Below are 15,465 nucleotides of genomic sequence, written 5' to 3' on the forward strand. Positions count from 1 at the left end.
TCACAATGTGTTTCTACTATAATAGGTTTGTGCTGTCACAATTGGTTGGAAATTTCACAATGGCATGCCGGATCTCTGTGTTGTCTCCAAAGTCATGTGTTGGCACAAATGTGATGAAGCCCTAACAAATTTGTGAGTTCACAATGTGACACCATGTTCTTGATGTCTATCAATGTGATGTCACATTGATAGTCACATTATGAGTTTGAAAACAGATTATATGCTTACTGAACTCCTAAAGTATCCTAATGGCAGCATATCGCAAAAGTTATGACAAAAACTCATGGTCATTGGAGCTTTTCTTTCTTTGAAATTGTTTCCTCATTGTGAACTAGTAGAAATTGAAATTGGATATGTCATTGTGATATTACAAACTCATAATGATATCACAAACTCATTGTGACATTATCACCACTGTGACATCACAAAACCATTGTGACATCACATTGCTGTTGTGCCTTCACAATCACATTGTGACATCACAAAGCTATTGTGAATTCTTGAGATGTATAAGTCGTTATGTCGAAAACGAATTTTACAGCCTTCATTGGGGGAGGGGGAGTGGGGAGGATTGGGGGGGCAGGGGGAGGATGGAAAGGGATGGGAAGGGGAAACAAAGGAGGAGGCTACAATGCTTGATAAGAAATGTACTCATTATCTTGCCCATGTAATTGTAACCCCTCTGTACAGTATTTTCACAGTAAAAAAAAAACGAAAAAATGAAAAAAAGTCACATGACCTCTGTGTCATCACAGACACTTTGTGTACTCATATCTTCATAGTGAAGTAATGAAAATTGTTATCACACATAGCATTGTATCATCACAAATATTTTGTGCAATAATTATGACTGTGAAATCACATTATCATCATGACACCACCATTCATTGTGACTTCACCAAACCCCAGTGACACCATACCATATTTTTCTTTTTTTTTCTTCTGAGTTTTTTTAATTGTAAATACAGTGTACAGAGGATTACAGTTACATGACCAAGGTAATGTGTACATATACTATCATCATTGCTGCCTTGACATCACATTGTCATTTTCATGTCATAGACCCATTTTGAATGCCTATTCTTTGATTTCATTCTATCTGAAATGTGCCAACTGCGTTATCAGTAAACCATTGTGAACTCATAACCTTTGTGACATCTAAATCTCTGTCACTGCACATTCCCTTTGTTATATCACTAACCTACTGTTACATCAACTACGTCTCCTGTTCTCATAATTTTGTGACATGCCATTGTGATATATTAGGACCTTTGTGAGTTGAAAATCTGTGTTCAACCTTGTATTTCAGATATGACATGACATATCGAAAATCCAGTGTAACATCATGATATCACACCACTGGATATCATAACCATTATGTCACTTTGTGACATCTCAGATCTCTTAGTTTTTAACCTTTTTGAATACATATGATTTGCTGACATCAGAATCCCTTCCCAAACTCATATACTCAGTGTGTGTTAATGAAATTTGAGGTCCCACATGCCATTGTGCCATCACCAACCCCTTGGGACATCTCAAATCTATTGCGACTTCCTCATCAGTATTGCATCTCCAATTGTGACATCAAAACATTTTTTTTAATTGTATTTTATTTTATTTGAGAACATACTGTACAGGGGGGCTACAATTACATGGGCAGGATAATGCATACATTTCTTACCAAGCATTGCAGCCTCCTCCTTTGTTTACCCTTCACTTCCCTTCCCCGCCTCCCCCCTCCCCCCACCCAATTTTACCCCCCTTCCCCACCCAATTATACCCCCCTTCCCCCCCCACACCGACATTGTAAAGCTGGTTTTGACATGACATTTTGTACTTCTCATTGTTGCAACAGGTCCACCTGAATCATTAAACGACTTGTTTGTACCCATCTCCTCCACATGTTATACTGACATCAAATATAGTGAAAGCGGGGGTTACACTGTGGGGGAGGGACATACAAAGCAACAAAGAAATAATCTTATAAATGCGTTAGAAACACATGCATGAAAGAAACGAAAACATTAAAATACATATTTAAGGGTTCATTTTCCTAACATCACATTATCTGACCTTTTCCGCTTGACTCATACCTATACTAGATATTGCAAATAAGGGAAACCATGGGACCTATGCTTCTTTGGGCCTGGCTTACTTCACTTAATATAATTTTTTCCAAACCTTTCCATTTCCTAACAAATGGGGAAATGTCATTCTTTCTGATGGAGGCATAGAATTCCATTGTGTATATATACCACATTTTCTTGATCCATTCATCTACTGAGGGGCATCTGGATTGGTTCCATATCTTAGCTATGGTAAATAATGCTGCAATAAACATAGTTGTGCTGGTAGCTTTAGTGTGGTCTTGTTTGAAAACATTTGGGTAAATGCCCAAAAGTGGGATTGGTGGATCATATGTGAAGTCTTCTGAGGAACCTCCATACTGCTTTCCAAAGTGGTTGAACAAGTTTACATTCCCACCAACAATGAAGTAAGGTTCCTTTCTGTCCACATCCCCTCCAGCATTTCTTGTTGTTGGAGTTCTTGATTTTTGCTGTTCTAACTGGAGTGAGGTGATATCTCAATGTTGTTTTGATTTGCATTTCTTTTATGGCTAGGGATGTTGAACATTTCTTCGTGTGTCTATTGGCCATCCTTGTTTCTTCTTCAGAGAAGCTTCTCTTTAAGTCTTTCACCCACTTATTTATTGGGCAGTTGATTCTTTGAGGATTTGTTGTTGGGTGGTTTAATTTTTTGAGTTCCAAGTATATTTTAGATATGAGACCCTTGTCTGTTGTATGGCTAGTAAAGATCTTCTCCCAGTCGGTGGGCTTTCTATTGATCTTGCCAGCTATGACATTTGCCCTGCAGAAGCTCTGCAATCTTATGCAATCCCATTTGTCCAACCTTTCTTTGATTTGTTGTGCTTCCGGGTCTCTATTCAGAAAATTTCGACCTGAGCCAAGGAGACCTAGGGTTTCTCATATTCCATCCTGTAATGTTTTCAGAGTGTCTGCTTTGAGTTCAAGTTCTTTGATCCATTTGGAGTTGATTCTGGTACAGGGTGATATATAAGGATCTAGCTTTAGTTTTCTACATGTAGTTAACCAATTTTGCCAGCACCATTTACTGAAGAGGCTGTCTTTCTTCCATTCTATTGTTTTAGCTTCCTTATCTAAGATTAGATGGCTATAGGTCTGTAGGTTCATTTCTGGGTTTTCAATTCTATTCCATTGGTCCTGAGGTGTGTTCTTATGCCAATACCAAGCTGTTTTGATTACTATGGCTTTATAGTAGAGTTTGAAATTTGGTATTGATATTCCTCCAGCAGTGTTCTTTCCGTTGAGTAGCGTTTTTGCTATTCGGGGTCTTTTATTGTTCCATATGAATTTTTGGATTGCCTCCTCTATTTCCTTGAAGAATGAGGGTGGAATTTTGATAGGTATCGCGTTGAATTTGTAGATAGCCTTGGGAAGTATTGCCATTTTCACGATGTTAATCTTGCCAATCCAGGAGCATGGGAGGTTTTGCCATTTTTTAAGTTCTGTGTTGATTTCCTTTTTCAAGATTTTAAAGTTTTCATCATAGAGGTCCTTCACTTCTTTGGTTAAGTTAATTCGTAGGTATTTTATTTTTTGTGGGACTATTACAAATGGAGTTGCTTTCCTAATTTCAGCCACACTTTTCTCATTATTGGCATATAGAAAAGCCATTGATTTTGGGGGGTTAATTTTATAACCTGCTACTTTGCCAAAGTTTTGAATCAGCTTGAGTAATTTGGGAGTGGAGTCTATGGGATTCTTTAAATACAAGATCATGTCATCTGCAAAGAGGGAGAGTTTTATTTCTTCTTTCCCTATTTGGATCCCCTTTATGTCTGCATCTTGTCTTATTGCTGTAGCTAGGCATTCTAATACTAGATTGAAGAGAAGTGGAGAGAGTGGGCATCCTTGTCTTGTTCCTGAGTTAAGAGGAAATGGCTTTAGTTTTTCACCATTGAGTATAATGCTGGCTGTAGGTTTGTCATATACAGCCTTTATTGTATTGAGGAATGTTCCATGGATTCCTAATTTTTCCAGAACCTTCATCATAAAGGGGTGTTGGATCTTGTCAAATGCCTTTTCTGCATCTATTGTGATAACCATGTGGTTCTTATTCTTGCTCCTGTTGATGTGATGAATAATATTAATTGATTTGCGTATATTGAACCAGCTTTGCATCCCTGAAATGAATCCTGTTTGATCATGGTGTATGATTTTTTGGATGAATTGTTGAAGTAGATTGGCCAAAATTTTGTTGAGAAGTTTTGCATCAATGTTCATCAAAGAAATGGGTCTATAGTTCTCTTTCTTTGATGAGACCCTGCCTGGTTTTGGGATGAGGGTTATGATGGCTTCATAGAATGTGTTCGGTAGTGAGCTTTCTCTTTCAATTGCATTGAAGAGTTGGAGGAGTATTGGTGTGAGCTCTGCTTTGAAGGCCTTGTAAAATTCCGCTGTAAAACCATCTGGTCCTGGACTTTTCTTAGCTGGGAGGTCTCTTATTGCTGTTTCTATTTCAATGCTTGATATGGGCCTGTTAAGCTGGTTTAACTCATCTTGGTTTAGTTTTGGCATGTCAATATTTGTTAGGAAAAGGTCCATTTCTGTCAAGTTCTCAAACTTATTAGCATAAAGTTTGAGAAGTATCCCCTAATAATGTTCTGAATCTTGGTTGTTTTCGTGGTGATGTTTCCATTCTCATCTCTGAGTTTATTAATTTGGGTGTGTTCTCTCCTTTTTCTGATAAGGTTTGCTAAGGGTCTGTCAATTTTGTTAAGTTTTTCGAAGAACCAACTCTTTGTTTTGTTGATTCTTTCTATAGTTTTTTTGGATTCTAATTCATTTAATTCTGATTTAATTTTGATTATTTCTTTCCGTCTACTGGATTGGGGTTTATCTTGCTGCTCTTTTTCAAGGAGGTTTAGATGTGTCATTAAATTGTTAGTTTCCGATCTCTCCAATTTGTTGATGTAGGAGCTCAGAGCTATAAACTTGCCTCTGAGTACTGCCTTTGCTGTGTCCCAGAGGAGCTGGTAATTTGTGTGTTCTTTTTGTTGAATAGCATGAACATTTGAATTTCCTTTCTAATCTCTTCCATGACCCACTCATGATTCAGCAGTGTGTTGTTCAGCCTCCATGTGATACCGGACTTTCTTTGGTGGCTTTTGGTGTTGAGATCTAATTTTATTCCCTTGTGGTCAGAGAGAATGCAAGGTATAACATCAATGTTTCTGAATTTAGACAAGTTTGCTTTGTGGCCTAAAATGTGGTCTATTTTAGAAAACGTTCCATGTGCTGCTGAGAAGAACGTGTATTCTGTTGCTGCTGGGTGAAATGTTCGGTAAATGTCTGTTAAGTCTAGTTGCTCTATGCAGCTGTTTAGATCTGCGGTTTCTCTGTTGAGTTTTTGCCGAGTTGATCTATCTAGTGGGGAGCGTGGTGTGTTAAAATCCCCAACAATTAATGTCTTTGGATCTATATGGGATTTGAGGGAAAGTAATGTTTCTTTGATAAATTTGGGTGCTCCATTGTTTGGCGAATAGATATTTAGAATTGTAATATCCTCCTGAAGGAGAGATCCTTTAATTAGTATGTAGCGACCTTCTTTATCTATTCTCATGAATTTTAGCTTGAAGTCTATTTTATCTGATATTAGGATTGCAACTCCCGCCTGTTTATGAGGACCGTTTGCTTGGTAGATTTTGTTCCAGCCTTTAACTTTGAAAATATGTTTGTTTTTACGGGCAAGATGTGACTCCTGCAGGCAGCAGATGGAGGGGTCTTGTTTTTTAATCCAACTAGACAGTCTATGTCGCTTAATTGGAGAGTTCAGTCCGTTAACGTCAAGAGATAGGACTGAGAGGTATTTGGGTGTTCCTGCCATGTTATCCACCTTCTTGGGGGCTGTGAAAACTGGGTTCTTCCTAAGGTTCTTGGATTCTCAGTTTGGGTGCAGTTTCTTGGCCTTTGTTGCGTTCTTGTTGGTTTTCTATGTGTAGGACATCTTTAAGAATCTTTTGCAGGGCTGGTTTGGTGGAGATGTATTGTTTCAATTTTTCTTTGCTATGGAAGGTTTTTATTTGGCCTTTAGTTATGAAGGAGAGTTTAGCTGGGTACAGTATTCTTGGTTGATAGTTGTTTGTTTTTAGGGCATGGCATACGTCATTCCAGGCTCTTCTTGATTTGATTGTCTCTGCTGAGAAATCTGAGGTAATTCTAATTGGTTTCCCTTTATAGGTGATTAACCTTTTCTCCTTGACAGCTTTAAGGATCTTTTCCTTGGTCTGGGTTGATCCTGTGTGGATTATAATGTGACAGTGGGATGTCCTATTCTGGTCTGGTCTATTTGGGGTTCTAAAAGCTTCTTGTATCTGAATAGGCCTATCTTTTTGTATGTTTGGGAAGTTCTCTGCTAGGATCCTGTTAAACAAATTTCCTAGACCATTAACTTCTGTTTCTAGGTGCTCCTCTACACCCATTATCCTTAGATTGGGCCTTCTGATGGTGTCTTCCAGGTGTTGGATAGACCTATCATATTTCTTGGACTTGTCTTGGATGGTTGTATGTTCTTTCTCTATAATATCTAGGCTGTCTTCAATCCCTGAGATTCGATCTTCTGCATGGTCTAACCTGCTGTCAAGACTCTCTACTTTGTTTTTTATCTTTTTTCCTTCTAATTGGTCAGCTTTGATGGCTTCAAGTTTTTTGTTGAAGCTCTGTTTTAGGTCTTGTATGATTTTCTTTACTTCCTTAATTTGGTGTTCAGTGTTTGTTCTCAAATCACTTAGTTGATTGGTTATGGTTTCTTTGGACTCCCATTCCTTCTGTTGGGTTCCATTCAGCATTCCCTTTGTGGTCTCCCTGACTTCCTTCAGCTCTTTGTTAATGGATTCCATGAATGTCTTTAGTGATCTTTGTGTATTCTCTACCTGGTCTCTTAATTCGTGAATTACTCTTTGATTAGTTTCCTCCCTTCTGTGGGATTCCTGCAGTTCTCTTTGAGTGTTCTCTGCCTGCTCACGCCATTCCTCCCTTTCTCTTTGAGTATTCTCAAGTTGTTCACGCAAATCCTGTATCAGTTTTTGAGAAGCTTCCTCACACTTATGATATTCCTGTATAAACTTCTGGGATGCCTCCTCTCTCTCCCTATCACGCTCATACAGAGTCCTTTGTACATTGTCAAACTTCTCATTTATCATGTTTGCTATTAGTGTTTGTAGAGCTATTTGGGAAGTTTCCTCTGGATTATTCTTTATCTGTTCTAATCCCTGATTATCAAGGTTGGGAATTGAGATACCCGAATTTGCCATTTTTCTTGTGTTTTTCCGGCTTACTCTGCCCATTTGAGATGAAGATTGCACCAGTTTTGTGCTAGAACACTATCTTAAGGCAACCATCAACCAAAGTTTGCATTTGTACAGTCAATAGTCTACAGATACAATCTAGTTCAACAGATACATCTATTCAACATCAAACGACTATATGTTAAAGGACTTCGAACCGCAGAAAAGAATTTGGAAAACCAGAAATTATTAGGATTAGGGAGAGATGTGGGTAAAAAATAGGAATAGATTGGTGTGGGGAGGCACAGGGAGAGTTAACTATGTCCTAATCACAGTGCAGGAAATGAGTTGGGTAGGATGCAAGTAGAGAGAGAGAGAAAAAGAAGAGACGGAAAGGGGAATAAAGAGAGACCAGAAAAAGAATAGAAACGTAAAAATTAATGTTATTATAGAGGTTAAAAGACCGTCTATTTAGAGAGGAATGTGAATATGTTCAGAGAAGGGGAGGGACATAGAGGAGATGTGAAAAGCTTTAAGGATGGGAACGGGAGAAGAAAAGATCAGAAGTTCAGTAGAGCTAGATAAAAAACAAAAAGATAATTAAGAAAGAAAGAAAAAGAGAAAGAAGACAAGAAAAGAAAGGAAAACTCTTATTCACGTATTCCTAAAATAAAAATTATAAGATGAGAAAAAAAAAAAGGTTACTGGAAAACAATTATTTTTTCAGAAGAGGCAAAAATTAAAGATTAATAAAAGTTTTAGAAGGGAAAAAAATTTATATATATATATATATATATATATATATATATATATATATAAGGTAACAAAAAACAAAAAACAACCAAAAAAAAGAAAAAAGAAGAAGAAAAAAAGAAAAAAAAAGAAAAAGAAAAAAAAAAGAAAAAAAAGTCTTTTGATTTTTTTTGGGGGGGGGGGAGGAGTGGGAAGAATCCTGTATCTCCCTTTTGTCTGCAACCAGTCTCTTGTTGGAGTCTCTGGTCAGCTTGAGGTCCTGTGGCTTGATTGGTTTCTTAAGTCGGTTGGTTGGAAGAGGCAGAAAAATGCTCTGCTTTACCCAAGATTTTGAGATCCCCCTCCCAGGTTAGTTTTTTGGGAGGGTGGTCTGCTTTGAGAGTCACAAAAGAGGGGGATGTGGTGATGAGGCTAGGTTCTGGGTAGAGTTGAGGCCTTTCAATAAACAGTAGCTTTTCCCTGGGGCTATTTTGTGATAAAGCTCACAGCGCCCAGCCTGGAGCCATTCTCAGGGTTTCTGTTTTTCAATTGATTGTCGAGGCTGCTAGAGGGAGGGGCAGCCTCTGGCTCTGGTTACCCAGTGAAGCAAGGCACTCCGATGGCTGGCGCCTGAGCTGGGTGACTTTTCCCTGGATGGAGCTGAGTCTGGCAGGTCACTTCGCCGTTAAGTTCTTGTGACCTGCTAAATGACTCGTTTTATTCCAAGGCCTGAGCTGGAGCTAGCAGCTCCTCCGAACTTTGTCGGTATCCAAGATGGAGATCACCGGTGCTGGGGGGGGGAGGGGTGGCCTTCCCTCCTCTGCTCCTTGAGGAGTGAGGATGTCGGGCTTGTACTCATGCCGAGTCTTGGATCCTGGGTCGTCTCTGGTCTGCAAACAGCAGGATGAAGATGTTCGCTCCTTGTCGGTTCTTGTTGGTGTTGAGTAGAATCCGCTCATCCGCTGCGTCTGTCTCCTTCGTCCCCGACTCTCTGTGTCTCAGGTATGTCTCCGCGGCGGTGGTCGCCTCCGCCGCGGCCCCGCCGCCGGAGCGGCAGCTGCTGCGTTTCCTTGGCTTCCCCTCTCTTGTCTAACTCTCTGTCCTGTGATGACACACTTGGTGTGATTCTCTGGCTTAGGACTGTTCACTGGAACTCTAAAACTGCTTTCTATGCGAGAGCTTGTTCAGATTCCAGCTTCTCCTCCGCCATCTTCCCGGAACTCTCCCAAAACATTCTTATAACATGATGATGAGATATCACATTGTCATTGGGAAATCACTGTCCCATCGGGTTTTCATATAGTATGACCTCATACTATGGAGCTTTTTCCATCACCTGTATCCTCATATTGAATTATGAGTCATTGAAATTTGATATATCATTCTGATATTACAAACTGTGACATCACAAAATCGGTTTGACCTCATCACCACTGTGACATCAAAAACCCACTCGGATATCTCATTTTCATTGTGACATTATGGATCACATTGGGCCATCCCAAACTTATAATGACCTCTTTCCACCTTTGAAAACACACATGGCCTCTGTGACATCACAGAACCTTTTTGTATCCATATCCTCATGGGGAACTAATGAAACTGACATCAGATATACCATTGAAACATAATAAATCCTTTCTGACATAATCATAATTGTGACCTCAGGTTGCCATTATGACACAATTTGCTCATTTTGACAGGTAAAACTACAATGACATCATAGCATTGCAGCATCACATTGTCATTCTGATGTCATAGACACATTGTGTTTGCCTATTATGTTATTTGATTCTATTTCTAATGTGGCATGTTGGTTGATACCAGAAATCCATTGTGAGTTCATGACCCTTGTGATATCACGATGCCTTACTAGCATCACATTGCCAGTGTGATGTCACATTGCCAAATTGATGTAAAAAGGGACTTTTATGAGACAATGGTTATGACATCACCATGAGTTTCTGATATCAACCCACATGTCACATTTCAAATACAATGAAATTACAGATTTGGCATTCGTAATGTGACAATGATGTCACAATGACAATGGCAAATGCTATACTGTCATTAACATTTTGTGATGTCACCATAAGCTAAAGATGTCATAACAACAATATAATGTCACACTGGTTATGATGTCACACAGGGTTTATTATCTTACAATGGTTATGTGGTCACAATTTGTTTCTGATATCAACTGATATGCCACATTTGAAATAGAATGAAATCACAAGATATACATTCACAATGGGTCTATGACAGCAAAATGGCAATGTGATTTCATAATCCTATGTGTCACTGTAGCTTGGTGTTGTCACAATGAGCTGATGGTGTCATAATGACAGTCTTATGTCACACTGGTGATGATGTCACAAAGTGTTTATGATGTCACAATCGCATGTCAGATCTTAATTGCCATTAGTTTATAGTGAGGATATGAGGATGAAGTCACAATGACATATACAAATGAACTGTGATGAAACAAAGGCCATGTTTTTTGTCAAAAGTAGTAGGGTACCTAACAGGTTCTGGTTGTCAAAGTGTTAAAAAAAATGGGTTAGTGATGTCAAAACTAGTTTAAAATATCACATCTTATTTCAATTTTCAATTGCTACAAGTTCACAATGATACAAGTTCACGGAAAGTGCTCGATGTCTCAAAGGCCATAATTTTCTAAGATGTGATGAGATCATAATAGCATGAGAGCATGAGGGTTCAGTAATATGACAATTGCAATATGAGGTCAAATTATAATGTCATTAGAGTGTTGTTATATCACAATTAGTTAGTGATGCCATAATAGTGATGAGTTCAAAATAGTTTTGTGATGTCGCAGTAGTTTGGTGATGTAACAATGGCATTCCAGACCTCAATTGTCATTAACTCATAATGAGTATATGAGTTTAGAATGGGATTGTGAGGATTCCAAAGTCATTTGTTGGCCCAAATGTGATGAAGTCAGAACAGATTTGTGATGTAACAATATGACACAATGGTCATTACATCTAGCAGTGTGATGTCACAATATTCATAATATCACAGTATATTTCTAATATTTAATGTCATACCTGAAATAATATGAGATCGAAAATAGATTGAGCTCTCAATGGGCCTAACACAGTGGCAACATGTCACAAAACTTATGAGGACAGGACATGTTTGAGTTGTCACAGTTGTTTAGATGTCACAATGGCAATCTTATATCACAAAGGGATTGTCATGTCACAATGGTTATGAAGTTCAAATGTGTTTGATATGAACCCACATTTGAAATACAACGAAATCACATAATAGGCCTTCATAATGTATATATGTTGTCACAATGACAATGTAGAGTCATTACAGATTTGTGATGTCACAATGACCTGATATTGTCAAAATGACAATGTGATGTCACACCAATGATTATATTGTTAATGCTTTATGATATTACAATGGCGTATTTGATCTCAGTTGATATTTCACAATGAGGATATGGATACACAAAGGGACTGTGATGTCACAAAGGCCATGTGTTTATTCAAAGGTGCTAAACATGTCATAATGGGTTTTGGAGGTATCAAGGTGATTGTAATGTCACAATAACAATGTGATATCACATTGGCTTTGTGATGTCACATTGGTGATGAGGTCACAATGGACAGGACAGGTTTGTGATGTCAGAACAGGTTAATGGTATCACAATGGCACTGTGATGTCAAGAAGGAATTTTCATGTCACAATGGCTTTGAGATCACAATAGATTTCTGATATCCACCAATATTCCAATATTGCTAGCTTGTAATAGAATGAAATCACAGAATAGGAATTCACAATATGTCTCTAATGTCACTATGATATATAATGCCATAATATGATATTTAAGTTTAGTGATGTCAAAATGGCATGTCTAATCTTATTGGTAATTAAATTACCATGAGGATCCGAAAAGTTGCTATGTGCTGAGTCCTTCAAAAGGCACATTGTGCTGAATCCATTACACAGGGTTCTTAGTGCTTTTTTTATTTTAATTTTTATTTTTTGTGAACATACTGTACAGAGGGGTTACAATTACATTGGCAAGATAATGAATACATTTCTTATCAAGCATTGCAGCCTCCTCCTTTGTTTACCCTTCACATCCCTTCCTAGCCCCCCCGCTCCACCATGCAATCCCCCCCATCCCCCACCCCGGCACCAAAGTTGTAAAGTTCTTATTGGACATGACAACTTGTACTTCTCATAGTTGCAATGGGTCCACCTGTATCCTTAAACGACTTGTTTTTCCCCATCTCCTCCACAAATTATATCGACATGAAATATAGTGAAAACAGGGTTTATACTTTGGGGGAGGGAGATATAAAGCAACAAAGAAATAATCTTATAAATGAGTTAGAAACAAATGCATGAAAGAAAAAAAACATTTAAATACATATCTAAGGGTTCATTTTCCTAATATCACATTATCTGACCTTTTCTGCTTGACTCATACATATACTAGATATTGCAAATAAGAGAAACCATGTTTCTTTGGGCTTGGATTACTTCACTTAATATAATTTTTTCCAAGCCTTTCCATTTTTATAAGTGTGCTGTGTGCTGTCATCCCAAAAGATTCAATGTTCTGAGTCCTTGAGAGGACAATCACACACACACACACACTCACACACAAACACACACACACACACACACACACACACACACACACACACACACACACACACACAAACTCGGAGCGTTACCTTGCACCTGCTTGGTTTGTGGGGTGGATGGAGAAGAGTCTCCCCCAGTGGTTGGGCTGAGGGGATCTTCAATTCCCCCAGACAGCTGCCTGGGTTGGGGGAAAGCCCTGAGCTGAGGTGAGGATGCTTCTGCCATGGCCTGGTAGCCTTAAGGCAGAGTCAGAGCAGTACCAAGCCAGGGGAAGGGGCATGGCCGAGGTGGGGAAGTAGTGTGACTGAGGGGAGGACAGGGCATGTTTGAAGGGGCACATAGTTGCTGCAGACAGGTGCACACGGGAGCTGGCATACTTGTGCAGCAGGCGCTGGGCAGCCTGGGTGAGAAGTGGGGGCAGAGAGAAGGAGCAGAGAAGAGCAGGCACATGCACCAGGGGTGGCAGCATCCATGACTGGCCTCCGCTGATGTAGGAGCACAGGTCTGGGCCAGGAGCACAGAGGACACAAAGCCCGCACAGCAGGCACATCCCTCTCACAGTCTCAGGGAGGCTCAGAGGCCAGGTAGGCCCTGAGTCCAAGGCCCCTGCACCAGGGGGCAAGCTCAGCCCTGCCACCTGCCAGGTCCTGCCCCAGCCCCTTCTCCTGCCCTCCCCGTGGCACCTCATTTGAAACAGGTTGCAGCCACCTTGGACTCGTGGTGCCTCTTGGAGTCATCCAGCGATGGTGCACCCCTGGCCTCCTTGCAGCCGGACCTGTTCCCCAGTGGAAACCACGCGGGTTTGCACCTCACGACCTCCCCCTACCCCACACCCCCCACGGACCCAGACCCGTGACACCTGCCTCGCCTCTTGGGTCCCAAACTCGCCTCCCCAGCACCAGGCAGGCTAGCCCTGACTCTGCCACAAATGCCCCCCAGGAGTGGGGGGTGGGAGAGTGGATGTTGATCCTGGAATCCCACCCCCATCCCTAGTGGCCAGTGTCCCAGGAAAAAGGCAGATGCAGGGATGGGTGAAGAGGGTGTGCCACAGGGAACCTGGTGGCTTTAGTCAGAGGGAGCAGCACCTCCACACCTGCCTTCTTGGGATGTTTCCTTTTTTCTGGGGGTGGGGATGTGTTGGATGCAGAAGATAGCCCCCCAGAAGGCTGTGGTGGCTGTGGCTTCCCTGTACTGCGGGATATGGGAGTCCCCGAGGCCTGACCGAGGACCGCCCCCGCTTCCCTGCCCCCCTACCTGATTCAGGTGAAGATGGAGTTGGACCCAGAGCTGCCTCCGGGTCCCGGCAGTAGTCCAGCGGAGGATGGCTGTGGCAGTGGCCAAGGCAGAGGGGGCCTCTGGAGGTCTAACAGCGACCCCCTCATCCACGGCCTCAGTGACACCTCGCCGGTGTTCCAGGCCAAGGCTCCTAGCCCCAGGCAGAACAGCACCACATATCCAGGCCGCCATGGCCTGCTGCTCCTGGCCTCCTCCGTCTGCATGCACAGCAGCGGCTTGCACCAGATCAATCAAACAGGCGGAGGGCATGGACCTGATCAACCAAGAGATGGTCCATGATCGCGTGGTCCAGACCGCAATGCAGATAAGCCACTCCTGGGAGGAAAGTTTCAGACTTAGTGACAACGACGTGGAGAAATCCGCTTTCGCCCAAGCGCATGGGTTTTATTCCTGTGTCAACAGCACCGTCACCCACCCGGGGTACTGGGAAGCAGTGCTTTTCACCATCCTTGCAAAGTTTTGTGAGTAGCAATGGATTGCCTCCACGCCCCATCCCAAGCCCGACGACCCAATTTACCACCCGGAGAAACCAGAGTCCCATCAATTGTATCCAACCAAGTGTTCTTGGACCATTGAAAAGAAAATGTGAAATGGAAACTGAGTATCAGCCAAAGAGATTTTTCCAGGGCATCACCAACATGCTTTCTTCTGACGTAGCACAGCTGTCAGATCCTGGTGTGTGTGTGTCTTCGGATACCCTGGATGGAAACAGCAGCAGTGCGGGATCTTCTTGTAACTCACCAGCTAAAGTCAGCACTACCACCGACTCTCCTGTGTCACCTGCCCAAGTGGTATCTCCCTTTATTCCAGTAGATGAACTTTCGTCTAAGTGATGTACTCATCTGGAAAATTTTTGGGGACGGGGCAGGGGAGAGACAGAAATTAAGTCGGAGCAAGCACTGCACTTTGTCAATTAAACTGAGGATATTTCCCTTTTGACCCTTTCCCTTCCCCTCCCCTCCCTTTTTAATTTCTTGAAATGTTCTAGAGAACTTCTCTGTCAGGTCTCCTGCAAATACCCTTGAATTCAGTGTAGTAATGTTTTCAGACTTTTCCCCAATAAGTGTGTTGAAGCATACATTTTTCGCTGCTAATATGTCTAAATACATATGTTATCCCTTGATTTTAAAAAACAAGAAGATAGCCCCCCATTCTGTGTGAGCCCTTGTCTTTTGTGCTCGGTCACACTTTCCCCTGAGGAGGGTCCCAGAAGAGCCCACTAGGGAGGTGAGGGCACTAGGGTTCATATAGAAGGTGAATGTCTGGGAAGAACACGCCCCCACAACACAGGTACACCCTGCTGGTCCTTCCCATTCCAGCTGTCAACAGCACTCACAGGGTGATCACATTTCCCAGCTCTGCCACCATCTGCTGGTGCTCCAGGACCATCTGGTTTCCTCATCCTCCCCAAGAATCCACCAAGTCACCCAGAAGCATCTAGGCTGGAGTAGGAAGTTCATCCATGTATGTAG

At 41.4% G+C, this 15,465-nt stretch overlaps 1 pseudogene; it reads left to right on the plus strand.

The window, feature by feature from the left end:
- The first annotated feature begins 9,739 nt into the window (after positions 1 to 9,739).
- Positions 9,740 to 14,826, plus strand: LOC138839206 (PPP2R1A-PPP2R2A-interacting phosphatase regulator 1-like; annotated as a pseudogene).
- The last annotated feature ends 639 nt before the right edge of the window (positions 14,827 to 15,465 follow it).

The sequence above is a fragment of the Dipodomys merriami genome, unplaced genomic scaffold, assembly GCF_024711535.1.
Source record: "Dipodomys merriami isolate MVZ:Mamm:240054 unplaced genomic scaffold, mDipMer1.0.p SCAF_298, whole genome shotgun sequence".
Taxonomy (NCBI): Eukaryota; Metazoa; Chordata; class Mammalia; order Rodentia; family Heteromyidae; genus Dipodomys; species Dipodomys merriami.